This window comes from Protopterus annectens, chromosome 3.part0 (assembly GCF_019279795.1).
Source record: "Protopterus annectens isolate FY-2018-M chromosome 3.part0, PAN1.0, whole genome shotgun sequence".
NCBI classification, from domain to species: Eukaryota; Metazoa; Chordata; order Ceratodontiformes; family Protopteridae; genus Protopterus; species Protopterus annectens.
This window is the reverse complement of record NC_056731.1, coordinates 254,715,492-254,732,374: the sequence shown is the minus strand read 5'-3', so window position 1 is coordinate 254,732,374 and position 16,883 is coordinate 254,715,492.

Here is a 16,883-nt window from a genome sequence, read left to right as displayed (position 1 = left end):
AATTTGTGAAAATGAAACTCTATTTATTTATTTTTATTTTATTTTACATTTGTTAACCGGGCTAGTCCAACTGGATACATGTCCATTTTCAGTGGAGGCCCGAGGAGAAAAGCTCCACTATCTAATGCATAATAACAAAAAAATACATTCAAAGTACATATGTAATTTAAGACGCAACTAAAACAGGGATTTAAAATTACATAGGGAATTAAGACACAAGTAAAACAGGCATATAGGCTTTCCTTTCAGTAAGTTCAAAAGGTGAATACAGAGACTATCAAATTTCTACAGTACAGGTCAAAGTACAAAGGTAATTTGAGATTCAACTAAAACAGGCATTCATAATTACATAGAATTTAAGACTCAACTAAAACAGGCATTTAGGCTATCTTTTCAGTAAGTTCAAAAGGTGAAAACAGAGACTATCAAATTTCTTCAGTACAGGTATATAAAATGTGAGACAGAAATAATTAAGTAGTTTAAAAGCAAAAGATAGAGTTACTAGAAAATTTTAGTTTGAAGTTGAGAGAGTCAATTTCTCAGGTAGAGATGAAAATAAAACGGAGAAATAGAGTTGGGAGACAGTGCAAAGGGTGCAGGAGAAGGTAGGGGCACGTCATCAGCTAGGGTTATTGCAAGAGCAAAGCCAGTGATTGGTTAGAAAATGTTTCAGTTGAGTTTTAAATAGTGTGATAGAAGTTTGGGCTAAGAGGTCTGTAGGAAGTTGATTCCAAATTTTACCAACTGAGTTGGAAAATATAGAGTCACCTGCTGTATTCTTTGATAGAGAGGTTTGAATCAGTATTTTATTGGAAGAGCAGGGTTTTAGGTTGTTATAGGGTTTTATTAGGGTGGAGAGCAGTATCTTTTTTCTGGGTGGTGAAGGGCTTTATGGGCAGTTGTAAGTTGATAGTATTGAATTAGGTGAGGTAACTCCAGCCACCCTAGGTTAAGGAGGTTCAGGCAGTGATGTGTTTTATATGGAGAGGCAGTGGCAAATTTGGCAATGTTGTTATAGGCTGTTGTAAGCCTATTGATGTTATGTTTAGAAAGATTAGTATATATGGGGATGCATATAGTAGAGTAGAGATAAGATAAGTTCTGGCTATGGTAGTTCTTGCTTCAGGAGTTAAGAAAGATTTGATTCTGTAGAGAGAACCTAATTTTTGTTAGTTGCTTTTATGATAGAGTGGATATGAAAATCAAATTTTAGTAGGTTGTCGATAGTAACTCCTAGAAGTTTGGTTGTTTGGTCAGGAGAGATAAGGGTGCCATTGTTAGAAGTAAGTGTGAAACTAATAGGGGAGACAGGTGTGGGTGAGAAGAGGAGAAGTTTAGTTTTCTTAGGGTTTAAGAGAAGGCAGTGATTGGAGAACCATTGTTCTATGGTGGTAAATATTTTTTGAGTAAGTGAGTGGAGGTCAGCTTGGGTTGTGGCAGAGCAGATGATGGTGGTGTCATCGTACTGAATGCAAGTAGTTAGTGGGGTGGCTAGATACAGGTCATTAATAAAGATGGAAAATAAAGAGGACCCAAGATGGAGCCCTGAGGTACTCCTAAAGTGGTAGGGAGAAGTTCGGAAAGATTGTTGTTCCATAAAACAGCTTGTTTCCGATTCTGAAGATAGGAAGTAAACCAGCTTAAAGCAAGATTATTGAGAGAGAGATTTTAAACAATGTAGGAGGAGTTGGTGATTCACCATGTCAAAGCCTTTTGACAGGTCTACAAAGAATGTAGATGAAAGAAGATGGTTATTCCGGTTTATATTAATGGAGTCTATGAAGGATAATAAGGCTGTTGTGGTGCTATGGTAGGGACGAAGCCATGTTGGCAAGTAGCTAAAAGGTTAGAATACGAGGTGATTTAAAAGCTGTTTGTGGATGCATTTCCATTATTTTAGCAATAGGAGATGCTATAGATATAGGATTCAGTACTCAAATGGTCGCCCCCCGCCTTTGAAGGGATGATGTGGGAGGATTTCCAGAGTGAGGGTATAGTACTTTCTTTTATGGTTCTGTTGATTAGAATAGAGATAGGGTAGAGCAATAGCTTTAGCACCTAGCTGGAGATATTCTGCTGGCAATTTATGTGTTGAGGGGTTGAGGTTTGAGTTTGAAAATTAAGAATATAGGAAGTAGAAGTAGGGTTAAGTTGAAATATAGAGGTGGGTGCAGTTAGTATTACCTAGTAAAAGAGGGGTCAGAGGGCTTTGTTTGGCCAGTTTTTAAGTGGTTGAAGTAAAGTTATTATTGACGTTAGCTGTTTGTTGTAGGAGAGTCAGGCAGGGAGCCTAGTGGGTGGGGGTTTCAACCTTGCCGGGGATAGTAGTGAGTTAATTGATTTCAAATTTTGTGGTTGGTGGTGGGAGGATGGCTGTAGTTTGTGTGTGGTGTTTTTTCTTTCTTTTTTGAGCAAGCTTAGTCTTGTTCCTTTTTTTGTTGAAGCTAAGGTGATCAAAAGAGTTTTCGTGGTTCTCCATTTAGTCCATACTTTTTATTCTTACTAAGGAGTTGTGTTTGGTGTTGGTTGTTAGCCATTGAGCTGTCTTAGATTTCATTTCAGCAGAAACTGATGGGGGCATGATGATGATAGAATAGTAGAAAAGGTATATTAAAGTGGTTAACAGCTTCATCTATTGGAGAGTTTTTAGAGGTGACCAGTTAATCAAGTTCATTTTGAATTTTTTGAAGGTTAAAAAAAATGTTTTTTTTTTAGATATGTGAATTAGAGTAGTTGTTGTTTGTTGAGTGAGTTGCCTAATGATGTATGTGAGAGAGTGGTCGCTAAGGAGCCAAAGGAGTAGGAAAGTGCTGAGAGGAAACAATCAGCCAGGTATAATAACAGCAGGTAACAACGGCAGATCAGTAGTCAGGAATCAAAAAAATGAATACTAGTTGTATAAATCCAAATACAGCAAAAAGTAAGTATTACTTTACAAATCTGAACACTTGTTTACCTTGTGGCTGCTGAGAGTGCACACACCTTCAGTGACAACTGCCTGCAGGCTACAAAAGTTCAATTAAGCTCCACACCACTGCTCACCAATACGTGACACCCCTCTTCTGGGCCAGTGATCAAGGAGCCTAAATCCTCACCACTGACACCAGTGAGGGATGTTCACTTGAAACAAAATGAATTCATACAGCATTTCCAGATGTAGCTGTCTGCACCAAGCACAATTTCCCTTAAGAGCACACAGGGAACACACTCAGACTGGAGGCTGGGTTTCCCTCTCTCTCTCTCTCTCTCTCTCTCTCTCTCTCTAGGATCCTATTAAGACTCCCCACTGGCACAGCTGTAGAGTTGAGTCCTCAGCCAAGTGTTCCAAGCCAAGTCCTCCACCACCATCTCTGTGAAACACACACATACACACACACACACACACACACACACACACACACACACACACACACACACACACACACACACACACACACAACTGGGAAAGGCTGGCACAGATTTACTAGCTATACCCCCTACTGCCCAGACTATAAAGTAAGTACTGCGACCAGAATGCTCCAAAGCCAACTACTCTAAGGCTCTTACAAGGCTACACAATTATACTGAGTAGAATTAATACTAATACAAATGGTAGCATTTGACCAATTCAGCAAGAATTTCAGAAGCGGCCACAGTGTCACCAAATAAATATAAGTCCTGTCAAAGATTTAAATGTTAAATATATCTAATAATAAATAAAAGAACATGAACATACTAAATATCTATTTACAATAAACACCAGTTTCAGCGACAGGAAATATTAAAAATAACACAAATGGGTAGATTCATACAGGTACAGAAAAACAGTACTTAAGTAATCTCACTATATTTTCCTGGCTGATTTAAAGAATTACTATTCCCTGGTTACTTATTAAAGCAAGCCAAGATGAATTGGGTGAGTGGTCTTCCTTCTTTGTCAGGTTTGAAAAGCAGACTGCTCTGAGACTTCTGTCTCTTCTATTATTAAAACATCATTTCAGTGCTGGATTACAGAATGACATCACATACATCTGGTCATCTGACTCTGGTTCCCACACTACCTGCCTTGCTAGAAACTGAACCAGAACTTATTATATATGTGTTACCATACACACAGATAGACCTTTGCTGAGATGTGTTATAGCATCTGGAAATTATAAAACCATTTCAAAACGTCCACCCTTCTAGGGTAGCAATTAGTTCACCCCTAAGGATAACACAGTAGGATTCCTAGTCCTGGTTTTCACAGACATTTTATCTCTGGCTATAATCAGAACTGCAAGATGCACCCCCGGATTCAGTAATCTTCCGTGCAGGACTAGCTTAGTCTTGTATAGAAGCGACCATTTAGGAGCAGCACAGCAGCACACTATGCATATTAATGAAGGCGCACTGCCTGAGTTCCTAAACAGACATGGAGCATGGACGAGTGCAGGGGGCGTGTCTGAGAGCAGAGCTCTCACAATCTACATGCCCATGCAATCAAGAACTGCAGTTTAGCAATAACAATGAACAAGACCACTCATAGGGGGGTTGCATACCCCCAGCAACATCCCCCAAGTTTATAACAGCAATAGTTAAAATATAATAATATAAACAATTTTAATTTTTTTTTATCAAACAGATAAAATTTAACATAGGTGCGTGGGTTTGCACATTGCTTAGCTACATATACTGCAGCTTAAATGGCACAAAAGATAAATATCAAGATATATGCAAATGAAGCAGTACTGCAATAGTGTAGTGGGCAGAGCATAAACCTTATGAGCAGTGATTCCTGGTTCGAGCCTCACTCCAGTACATTCCATTTTCCATGTCAAATCACTTTATGAACAATATTTTTTGTTGCATAATCTAATAAATAACATATATTTGTGAACTGGAGTACTGCATTAAATGCAGATGTAAGGTGTCATTGTAATAATGTTGTAAAATCCACAGATAAACACAAGTGCCTCATACAGTATATGTACACATAAATCAGGGATACAAATCAAAGGTATAATGTGTAATGAATGATAAATCCATAGAGTGTCCAAATCCACCAGCTTCCCAAGAACCATTTTACATAGTGCGGGGGTAAGCGGGAGTAAGCACTATTAAGCAGTAGTAAGTGAGAGTAATCATAATTAAGCAGTAGTAAGTGGGTTTAAGCCTGTTTGCATGGGAGTAAGCAATGCACACACAGGTTAAGCAATACTGAAGCTAGCTCTCTGTAAGCATATTTAACCAGAGGTTAGCATTGCTTACCTTCACGCAAACCCACTTACAATTGCTTAAAAGTGCTTTAATCACTCTGTATGCAACAGCCACTGTTCTGCCCAGAAACAAAATAAACAGCCCTTGCAGGTCTTGAACCCAGGACCCAGTACACTATAGTCACAGTAGTTAACCAGTAAGCCATCACAGCAGTACATAAGGTTGAGGTATCACCAAACAGATCCACACTATAGGAATATTAAACTTAACATGTGAAAGGAATCTATATACAGTTTTATGTTGAATAACCTACTACATAACAATGAACTGGAGTGCTGCATTGAGTCCAGATGTGAGGTGTCATTGTAATAAAGTGTTAAAATCCCCTAATAAACACAAGGACCCCATACATTGCATGTACACATGAATCATGGATACCAAACACATATATAACATGTAATGAATAATAAATCAATGCCAAACAGCAAATATTATGCAAATTAAAAATTAAGCAATGCTAAGCTTTGCACAGCCCTGCTTACTAGGTGTAAGCAATGTGTAGGCCAGCTAAATCAGTTTGCCCATTGGTATACCCCCTTTAAGCAATGTCAACCTTAGGTAAGTAGGTTTGCCCATAGCTTAGCATTTTCAAAACCATCCAATCACGGCAAAGTGCAGGAAATCGGCCCTATTTAAACCCAACAGGTGGAAATACATCTCATAACTGGTTGCAGCTTCCTCCTGTAGGAACTATGACCGATGTGGGAGAAGGAGTGCACTTTCGGGCACAGTGCTGGGGCATCCAGGAGTCCAAAGTCATGGAAGACTCTTTGTTAAAGACCATGACCAGAGACTGCGACAGGTCCAGTACCAGGGTTCTGAATATAAAGCGGAAGCCTGGGACCATCTCGCCTATAACCTTACCAGTGCCACTGGCATACCTCAAACCAGTGAGCAGGTCAGGCATCACTATGCCGACCTGAAGCGGAGAAAGAGGGAGCTCTTGGATCAGTGGATCCATGAGGTTAGGCGGATAGGGATGTCCTAGCTGTGTGTAAGTATCAGTCCACTAACTGTTTAATAATTGCCAGCTCATGTATATTATGGATAGGTATGGCTAAATATTCCTCTTATGCCTTTGACCAGTGGCAGATGAGCGGGCTGTGAACCAGGAAGCCCATGCCTGTAGATTGCAGAGGTTGCATCATGAGGCAGATTAGTAATACTCTTGCACGTACTGTCATAAGAAATAAATCTAAAAGTAGTAGAAAGTTAATTGCAAGTATAAAACCTGTATTGTTTAAGGCATGTATTGAATACACCAGACAATATGGCAGGAAGAGTCTCATATAGGTTGCATGTAAATAAAAGGTTAACAGCCTGACAATAAAGGTCTAACTGCTGGACTGCCTGTGTTTACTCTGGTATCATATGGTAATGTAGTGTTGCAATCTCTTAATAGTACTGTTAAATTAAGCAATGTCACCCACACTGTTCTACATAAATAAAATGTGTAGGAATGTCTGTATATGACTGTTGTAATCACAAGAGGTCATATTGTACAACTGCGAGAGACTTACACAGAAAACAGTGCAAAGATAGACAATGTAATCCAAATAGCACACTCAAATGAGATGTGAACTGTTGCATTTTTAGCACACAGCCACGGTTTGGCTCCTGGGAGTGGTAGTAAGCTGTATGCAGAATCATACCCCACAACTGTACAAATGTGTCCTGAATGTCCAGTTAATTGACCCATATCCGCTGCCTGTCACCCTGTCCCTCTGGCAAATCAGTGGGATGATCCCAGATGTTTAGGCAGCAAATAATGACATACAACTGATTGTCAGACATCTATAAGAACAAACCTGTGACTCTAACAACTCCCCAAAATGATATGAGAGTAATAAGAAAAGTATGTCCCATCTCCAGTCCCATGTTGTGAAGTTGTGACCAGAGTGTGCGTAGTAACAGAGTGAGATGCATGTGCATAATAATAATGTGGAATCTAGTAATATGTGTGGTAACATTCAGGTAGTGCTAGCAAACATTCCCCCCACAGGTTTGTCAGATATGAAAACTGTGCCTAGAAATAAAAGATTGAAATCCTGGACTGGTACTGTTTACTCTGGTATTGTATGGCATTGTCAGTGTTGCAGTTGCTCTGAATAATAAGGTATTACTCATCACTGTCATCCACGCTGTGCTACATAATAAAACTGTCTAGGAAATCCTGTAATTACAAGGTCAGATTGTAAAACTACAAGAGACTTATAGACAGAAATCAGAGAAGAGATACACAGCAATATCTATATAGCACATTCAACTGTGATGTACACTGTTCTATTTTTAGCAGACACAGCCATGGTTCAAATACCGGGAGTGGTAGCAAGCTGTATGCAGAATCATAGCCCACAAGTGTACAGAATTGTCCAGTATGTTCAGTTAAGTGGCCCATATCTGCTGGCTGTTACCCCAACCCCCTGGCATGTCAGCATGCTAATCTCTCATATAGGCAGCATTTAATGTGATATAACTGACTGTCAGGTCTGTACATATTTAGAAAATGTCTATGAAAACAAACCTGCCATTGTACAACTCACCAAAGGTTTATGAGAGCAATAGTCAAAATATGTCCCGGTTTCACCTGCATGTTGTCAAGACATGCCCAGAGTGTGTGCAATAAGAGATGGACAGGTATGTGCATAACATCAACCTGGAATCTGGGAATATGTGTAGAAACAGTCAGGTAGTGTTAACAAACAATACCTCCACAGGTATACCAGGTAAGAGGTATATACTGCAGGTAAAACTCAGTTCATGTATATAGTTGTCGACATCCATAGCACTGTCCAAACTAAGGCCACAGGGTAGTGTAATAAAACCTGTAAGGTACAGATCACAGCACTGACTAGGAAAGTAATGAGAACTACAGGGATATGCAAGTTGTTAATTGACATCTTTCTCCCCCCCACCACCACCATATCTCCAACAATAAACTAAATACACAACTCAATTGGTATGTGCTCTATTAAATCTACTGTTGGGACATATGTCCTATTGTTTGATAAATATTTAAATTTGTTTCTATGCATGTGCCACGTTGAAATACTCCCACATCGGGCATGCTGCCATCAATGTATCTGCATGCTGTTGTAATGGCCACCGCAGTTCCATATATGCATGTGTTCTGTTTGTTATACAACTGTTCCATATTTGGTGTTTCAGGTTAATGGGAATATCTATGCATGCTGTTATACCTAATCTTGGAATGTGTTGACTATTAATAACCCAAATTAGTTATAAAATTGAAACACCATAGCACGTTTGGGAAGGCCGGTCCAAGCGGACCCACCTCTCCCACCTCACCTGGCCGTGGCATTGGGCACCAGCACATCTGGGGCCCACCCTGGGACCTCCTCATCTGCTGGTCCTGCACCAACTATGGGTACAGCTACCTCAGGGGATGGGGCTTGCCCCCCCTGGGTAGTCGATGCAGACAGGACAATGTCACCCATTGCCAGGTCTGGGGTCTGGTACGTAGGGAGCTCTGCAGGGAGTTTGGAGATCTGCTATGTGAGCTTGAGGGCTGCGTGGTGCAACTAGAGGGTCAGCCTGCCCCTCCTACTCATGCCCCAGCACAGCCACCTTTGGGGCCATGAAGGTGCAGTGGTGACTGCCCATGGGTGGGGACCTCAGTCCCACTGTTTCCACTAGGGGGCACATAGGCTTCTGACTTCCAAACACCCCTCCCCATCCAAGGTGTTTACCCTCCACATGTGTCATGTACCACCACTGTATGCTGTCTTGTCTGTCTTGTCTGTTATCCTACCCAACCTACCTCCCCAAATATACCTGGTCTGTATTATAAGATCGACATTTGAAAACATCAAACAACATATGGTCGACACCATATGGTCGATGTCTTCAAACATTGACCTTATAAAAAGACAAAAAAGAAAAAAGTACCCTAACGGGTTTAAGCAGGGGGCAAAGCACCCCTGCATCCCCGACATGGGAAGCTGCACCCACCACACCCCCACTACTTAAATACACCATCTCCGAGACTGCACTACATTGCAGTAAACAGAAATCTCCCCTTACAGACATTTCCGTTTACACGCTCGAGATTCTGATTGTTCAATATTCTCATGTCGACAATGTCAGATTCAAAATTGTCTGCTTTCAAGAATATAATATAGACCCAATATGGCTACTATCCCTCCCCAACATCCCACTCTCACCTTAAAAAAAAAAGGGCAATCTGTTCCCAAAAAAAGATCTCACCCCATACATAGTTGTCCATTTTGCACACATGTCCACTGGACACATGTACTCTGGTCTAATTGGCTTCACAACATATTATTGTTGTCCTCACCCCTCTCTCAAGGGTATGAGTGTCCAAATCTAACTCCAAATCAGTGAATATGCACAGCTGTTGCTGTAGAAGAAGCAGCAGTAAGCAGGTTTAAGCTTGTTTGCCCGGGGTAAGCAATGCCTACACAGGTTAAGCAATTGAGAAGCTAAATCAGTATAAGTAACTGTAACCGGACATTCACAGTGCTTACCTCCACGCAAACCCACGCACCCAAGTCAGTCACCCTGCTAGACAGGGGTCCAGGGAAGTAAATAGTGTGGGAAGAAATAGCCAGGGAATTGTTATGGCTAGGATTGAATAGGCCCTAGGGCTGATAGCCTAGTACCAACCTATGAACCTAAACCTGTTTACAACTGCTTAAAAGGGCCTTAATCACTCTGTATCAAATGGCCCTTGTTCTGCCCAGAAATAAAATAAACAGCCTTTACAAGGCTCAAACCCAGGACCCTGCACACCATAGCCAAAGTGATTTACCACTAAGCCATGTCAGATATACATAACCCTGATGTTTTCACAAACATACCATCCAGCACAGTCATTCAACATTACAGGAAATGTATTTATACATGCAGATGTCTGTGTGTGTGTGTGTGTGTGTGTGTGTGTGTGTGTGTGTGTGTGTGTGTGTGTGTGTGTGTGTGTGTGTGTGTGTGTGTGTGTGTGTGTGTGTGTGTATGTAAATATATATATATATATATATACACATATGCATATATATATATATATATATATATATATATATATATATATATACATATGCATATATATATATATATATATATATATATATATATATATATATATATATATATATATATATATATATATCCATAGATATAAAAGAAAACATAACAAATACATATATGACCAAAGGCACTGTTAATGGAGGTGAGGGGTCCCAAGCTAAATAACTCTTGTAAGTATTGAAATCCCCCCCTCCCCCACAGCCAAACAGATCTGCCCTGCAATACAATACCAAGTCCCATACCCAGGACCCTACACAACATGGTCAAAAGACGTTAACAGTAATCCATCCCACCTGTGTGATGTCAGGATGGTATCAGTAACATATCATGCACTACAGTCTGGCTACCACAGGGAATGTACAACGTGGAAGCAATAAACATCCCAAATATACATATACACACACACACACACACACATATATGCAGATGCATATATATATATATATATATATATATATGTGTGTGTGTGTGTGTGTGTGTGTGTAACTACACGTACACACATATAGATATGTATAGGAAGACACATATTTAGAGGGTGCACAGCATATTGAATAGCCAGTATTCCTACAGTTGCTACCTTTTCAAATGGACAGTGCATGAGTCAGTCATACAAAAGACAATTGTTGCCTGAAACACATACCCACAGAGAAGTCAAAGGATATGACACCACACACAGGTTTGCATACATAAGAATGTTTTATTTGTGTACTATTACAGTTGTATATGCCATGTTATATAGCAGTTAATACTGAAATACATACTAACTGATTAGTTCTACTCTCAAGCAGATCATTTAATACAGTAATCCGAAAGTATAACATATGTCACTGTCCAGGCCAAAGCCTTCAAGTCGTTCAACAGTAAAGACAGACCTGGTCAGAGGATAACAATCAATCAACAGTAAAGTAATGTAGTTGTATAGTCCAGCAGCCTCTAATTATACTCTGCACTCAATCCCTAGGGGGAAAAGACTTAAGTTGACACAATGGGATGTATCCATTACATAACAATGCATAACGGAAAACATCACACTCACACTGACAAACAAAACATGTCTATATGGCAATAAGCACTAGGCCACCAATGTTCCCAAAGTGAAATGTATGGTAATGTACAGCCATATACTTTAAGGTGGCTTACTACCAATATCCCTCACATGTTGCAACAGCCTAGGTTATATATGATGCATACCCCTCCCCCATAGACTGACTTACAGGGGCAAGTAACACTGTTACATATGTATAAAGAGAGAAACGGCTTCAGGTAAAACCCAGGTGCACAAAACCAGAACTATATATAACCAAAAATACACCGAGGTACCACACAATAGCGTCTTTAATAACACAAAAAATAAATAAGAACAATGATAAGCGCTTTCGCAAAACTAATTGCTTCATCAGACAAGAAAATAAAACACTCCATTGCTTATATACAGATGGAACCATTGACTCAATCACTGATGTCATAGGTCAATTAAGGCATTAAAGCTATATAAAACTTATAAATGTAGAAAAAACTACATATAGAGAAAACTGCATATAAAAGATGCATATAAAAAACACATATAAAATATTGCATGTAAATGCATATAAAAACTGCATGCAAAAACTATATACAAAACTATTGGTAAAAGACCTAAGTAATGTGCATAGATATAAACTCCATAAATACTGTAGCTATGAAAGACATAGATAAAAATAGGCTAAAAATCTGGATCTAGTCATAAAATTTATCTACAACATGTATGTATAACTAAAAGTAGTCTATGTCTCTAAAATATGAATAAATATAAATATAAGTGTAATGGGTGTATGAGGTGCCTAAAATTAAACATGTTTGAGGCGTCTTGCTTTCAAGAAAGGAACCAAGGAAGTAGAGCCATTAAGGCCTGGATATTTATCTGCATTCAATTTAATGATCCATCTCTGTTCACAGCTTTCAGTAAAATTTTCTATATCCCCTCCTCTAATGTTTTTGTGTATGCGCTGTAGCACAAAAAACTTTGTGAATTATCTGTATTAATAATATGCTGGGTGAGTGCATTAGTGGGTTTCTTATTTTTGACATCACGAAGATGTTCTAGAATTCTGTCTTTAAGAAATCTATTCGTTTTACCCACATAAAACACTGGACATTTCTGACAAAAACAATAATAGACAACATCAGTGCTCTTACAATCAGCATAAGTATTAAGCTGTAACTGAAAATGCTTGGTGGGGTGGACATAGGTATTTATACTGTAAATATAGGGGCAGGCACTGCATGTCCTGCAAGGAAAAGTGCCCTGACGTGAAGAAGAGATGGCTTTCTTAGGCACATCCTTGTTACATAACTGTTTCTTGAGTGACATATTCTTCTTGAAACTGAATAGTGGATCTTTACAGGTGATAACCTGCAACTGTGGTACCTCTTGTAATAGGTGCCAATATTTTTTAATTACGTCAACATATTGGTTGGCGTCACTCGCAAACTGTAACATTACTCTAAATTCATTATGTTGCCTAGAGTTTATGTTAGATGGATTATTACATGGAACTACCTCGTTATTGTTAAAATAAGGTCTACATTTAGTTGATCTCATATGCCATGCATCAGATATAGTTTTATCAATTTCATCAGGTTGGTACCCTCTAGCTATAAACTCAAATTTTAAATTATTTAATGCTAGTAATGCATCCCCATCATCATCATGTAATCTTAATGTCCTATAAACTTGCCCTTTTAATACATTTCTCGGGATGTGCCTGGGATGCATACTAGTTTTGTGTAAGTATGTGTTCTTTCTGGTTGGTTTGTGGAATATTCTACTCTTGAAGCAGTTAAATTCAGCTTTAGCTAGATGTACATCAAGAAAATCAGTCTCAGCTGCAGATAGCCGGTATGTGAATTTTAAAAAGTCAGTGGTGGTATGCAGATAATCAACAAAGGATGCAAAATCTAAACCATTGCCATTCCATAAAATAAAAACATCATCCACAAAACGTACACACCATAACACTTGATGTAAGAAAGGATTCAAACTGGAGAGTATATGTGTTTCTTCCCAGCAGACTAGCGCAAGGTTGGCGTAGCTATTGGCACAAGGAGTGCCCATAGCCACGCCAACCTGTTGCAGGAAAAATTTCTCTTCAAACATAACAACATTATTCTCTAATATAATTTCTAAGAGACTGCATATAAGTTGTATTTTGCTATTTGAAAAACATCTATTTGTTGACAGGAAATTTCTAACCATTTCAGTACCCCAAGTATTGGGGATACTGGTAAATAGTGACTCAATGTCCATTGTAACCAATACAAAATCAGTGTCATTAGTAATAGTGTCCATCCTGCTATGTAACCTTTCAAGGAACATTTTAGTATCTCTTAGAATGGTATGACAATTCTCTAATAATCCATGTATTGTGCCTTCAACAAAGATGGATAAGGGCTCAGTGCACCACCCTGCCCCTGACACTATGGGATGCATTGGTGGTGAGACCAGGTCTTTATGTACCTTAGGTAAACCATAAATTCTAGGTATAGTGGGTTTGAGAACATTGAAATACTTAAATAATGGTTTGTCTATCAATCCACTAATAAGAAGGTCAAACATAAGAAATTACACTTTATCAATAATAGCATTAACCATAGTTTTAGACACTGATTTATAAGTTTCATTGTTAAGTAAAAGTTTATACATTTGTTGTAGATACAATTGTTTATCTAATAAAACAATGCCTCTTCCTTTATCAGCCTGTTTAATAACTAATGACTGCAAATTCTTTAGCTCTTGTAAGGCTCTTTGTTCGTTAGGAGTGAGATTACTAAAGAAATAGTCACTAGAATCATGCTCACCTATGTCCCTGAAGGATAGTTCACAGATATCTAAAAACTTTTGAACACCTGGTGGGGTATTCGGGATAAAACTACTAGGCTGCCTGTATACATTAGTCCTTGCTCCTGACTCATTAGGAAACATAGATTTCAATGATAAATTTCTGCCTAGTAGTTTTAAGTCTTTAATCATTTCTGTTACATTGGCTTTTTTTGCTGGTATAAAGGACAAACCTTTGTTTAATAAATTAATTTGGTCAGTATTAAGTTCAAAAGAAGAAATGTTTATGACCAAACCTGTATCTAAGTTCTTCTCCTTTTGGGTGTTTGGCCTGCTCCCTCTTGCTGATTCAGCCTGGCTAGCTGTCCTCTGTATTGCTGGTTCTTTGTAAAAGTCTTGTAGGGCAAAGCTGCTTTCAGAGAGAAATCGCCTTTCTTCAAAGAGTCTAAAAAACACTATCAGTATTTTTTCCTGCTTGTCTCTCAGCACTGGCTGCAATAGAAGAATTTAATGGGACTAGCGATGTAGTCGAGGGTGCTGTAGAACAAATTCTCTTAGGAATAGCCCCTTTTTCATTTGAAATAACCTTGGAACCATTTGGTTTATTAGTCAGAGTAGGAGAGATAAGCATAAAGGTGCCATCATTGTGAACTCTTACTGTATCAGTACCTTCTGTAGCTGAAAAACCAGAGGTGCTGTTTTTAGCAGTTTCCTGTTGGGCGTGTTCATTTGAACTAATAGAATGTTCAGTTAAAGAAACAGTGTGCATATTTCTAGCCACATTAGAGACTGCAGTTTGTCAATTTACCTGTTCCTTTGGCCACAAAAATACATTATTGGCTGTGAAGTCCCATTTATCCCTGTTCAGTTTGGATAACTTTGTTGCTTGTAATTTTTTCTCATATATTAGAATGTTTTCTTGTAGTTCATTCATTTTGAGAAAAGTAAAATCATTGGAGAAATTCTCATTAATTCTTGATTCCAAAGCAATTATTTCAGTCTTAATCTCAAGTTCTAAGGGAGAAAAAAATTCAAGCAGTAATTCCATGTACTTAGCACTGAATTATAGGTTCGGTTCTGCCATTTACGTAACAGGACCGGAAAGGTATTTCCATAGGTGGGCATGTTTAGCACTCTCAGGCCTCGAGGGATGATTTTGGATTCCAGGGAGGCTTGCAGGTGCAGGCGCTGCCATTGCAGTCTCTTGTATTTATACATAAGATTCTCTAAGTTCTTGTAATGTGAAAAAAATTCCGGTAGATTTTGAGTGCCATTTGCATCCTGTTGAAAAGCCTGTGAGTCCACATTTAAAGGTGGATTAATTGGTACTTCTAGGATCCTCAGAAAACGTTGGTGATGACCATCAAGGGGTATCTCAGCAGGTATATCCTCCATCGACGCATGTGTCCTTGTGCCAAATAAAAGAAAATAAATATGTATAAAGAGAGAAACGGCTTCATGTAAAACCCAGGTGCACAAAACCAGAACTATATATAACCAAAAATACACCGAGGTACCACACAATAGCGTCTTTAATAACACAAAAAATAAATAAGAACAATGATAAGCGCTTTCGCAAAACTAATTGCTTCATCAGACAAGAAAATAAAACACTCCATTGCTTATATACAGATGGAACCATTGACTCAATCACTGATGTCATAGGTCAATTAAGGCATTAAAGCTATATAAAACTTATAAATGTAGAAAAAACTACATATAGAGAAAACTGCATATAAAAGACACATATAAAAAACACATATAAAATACTGCATGTAAATGCATATAAAAACTGCATACAAAAACTATATACAAAACTATTGGTAAAAGACCTAAGTAATGTGCATAGATATAAACTCCATAAATACTGTAGCTATGAAAGACATAGATAAAAATAGGTTAAAAATCTGGATCTAGTCATAAAATCTATCTACAATATGTATGTATAACTAAAAGTAGTCTATGTCTCTAAAATATGCATAAATATAAATATAAATATAAGTGTAATGGGTGTATGAAGTGCCTAAAATTAAACATGTTTGAGGTGTCTTGCTTTCAAGAAAGGAACCAAGGAAGTAGAGCCATTAAGGCCTGGATATTTATCTGCATTCAATTTAATGATCCATCTCTGTTCACAGCTTTCAGTAAAATTTTCTATATCCCCTCCTCTAATGTTTTTGTGTATGCGCTGTAGCACAAAAAACTTAAAATAATGTGAATTATCTGTATTAATAATATGCTGGGCGAGTGCATTGGTGGGTTTCTTATTTTTTACATCACAAAGATGTTCTAGAATTATGTCTTTAAGAAATCTATTCGTTTTACCCACATAAAACACCGGACATTTCTGACAAAAACAATAATAGACAACATCAGTGCTCTTGCAATCAGCATAAGTATTAAGCTGTAACTGAAAATGCAAGACGCCTCAAACATGTTTATTTACCAATAGTTTTGTATATAGTTTTTGTATGCAGTTTTTATATGCATTTACATGAGTATTTTATATGTGTTTTTTATATGCGTCTTTTATATGCAGTTTTCTCTATATGTAGTTTTTTCTACATTTATAAGTTTTATATAGCTTAAATGCCTTAATTGACCTATGACATCAGTGATTGAGTCAATGGTTCCATCTGTATGTAAGCAATGGAGTGTTTAATTTTCTTGTCTGATGAAGCAATTAGTTTTGCGAAAGCGCTTACCATTGTTCTTATTTATTTTTTGTGTTATTAAAGACGCTATTGTGTGGTACCTCGGTGTA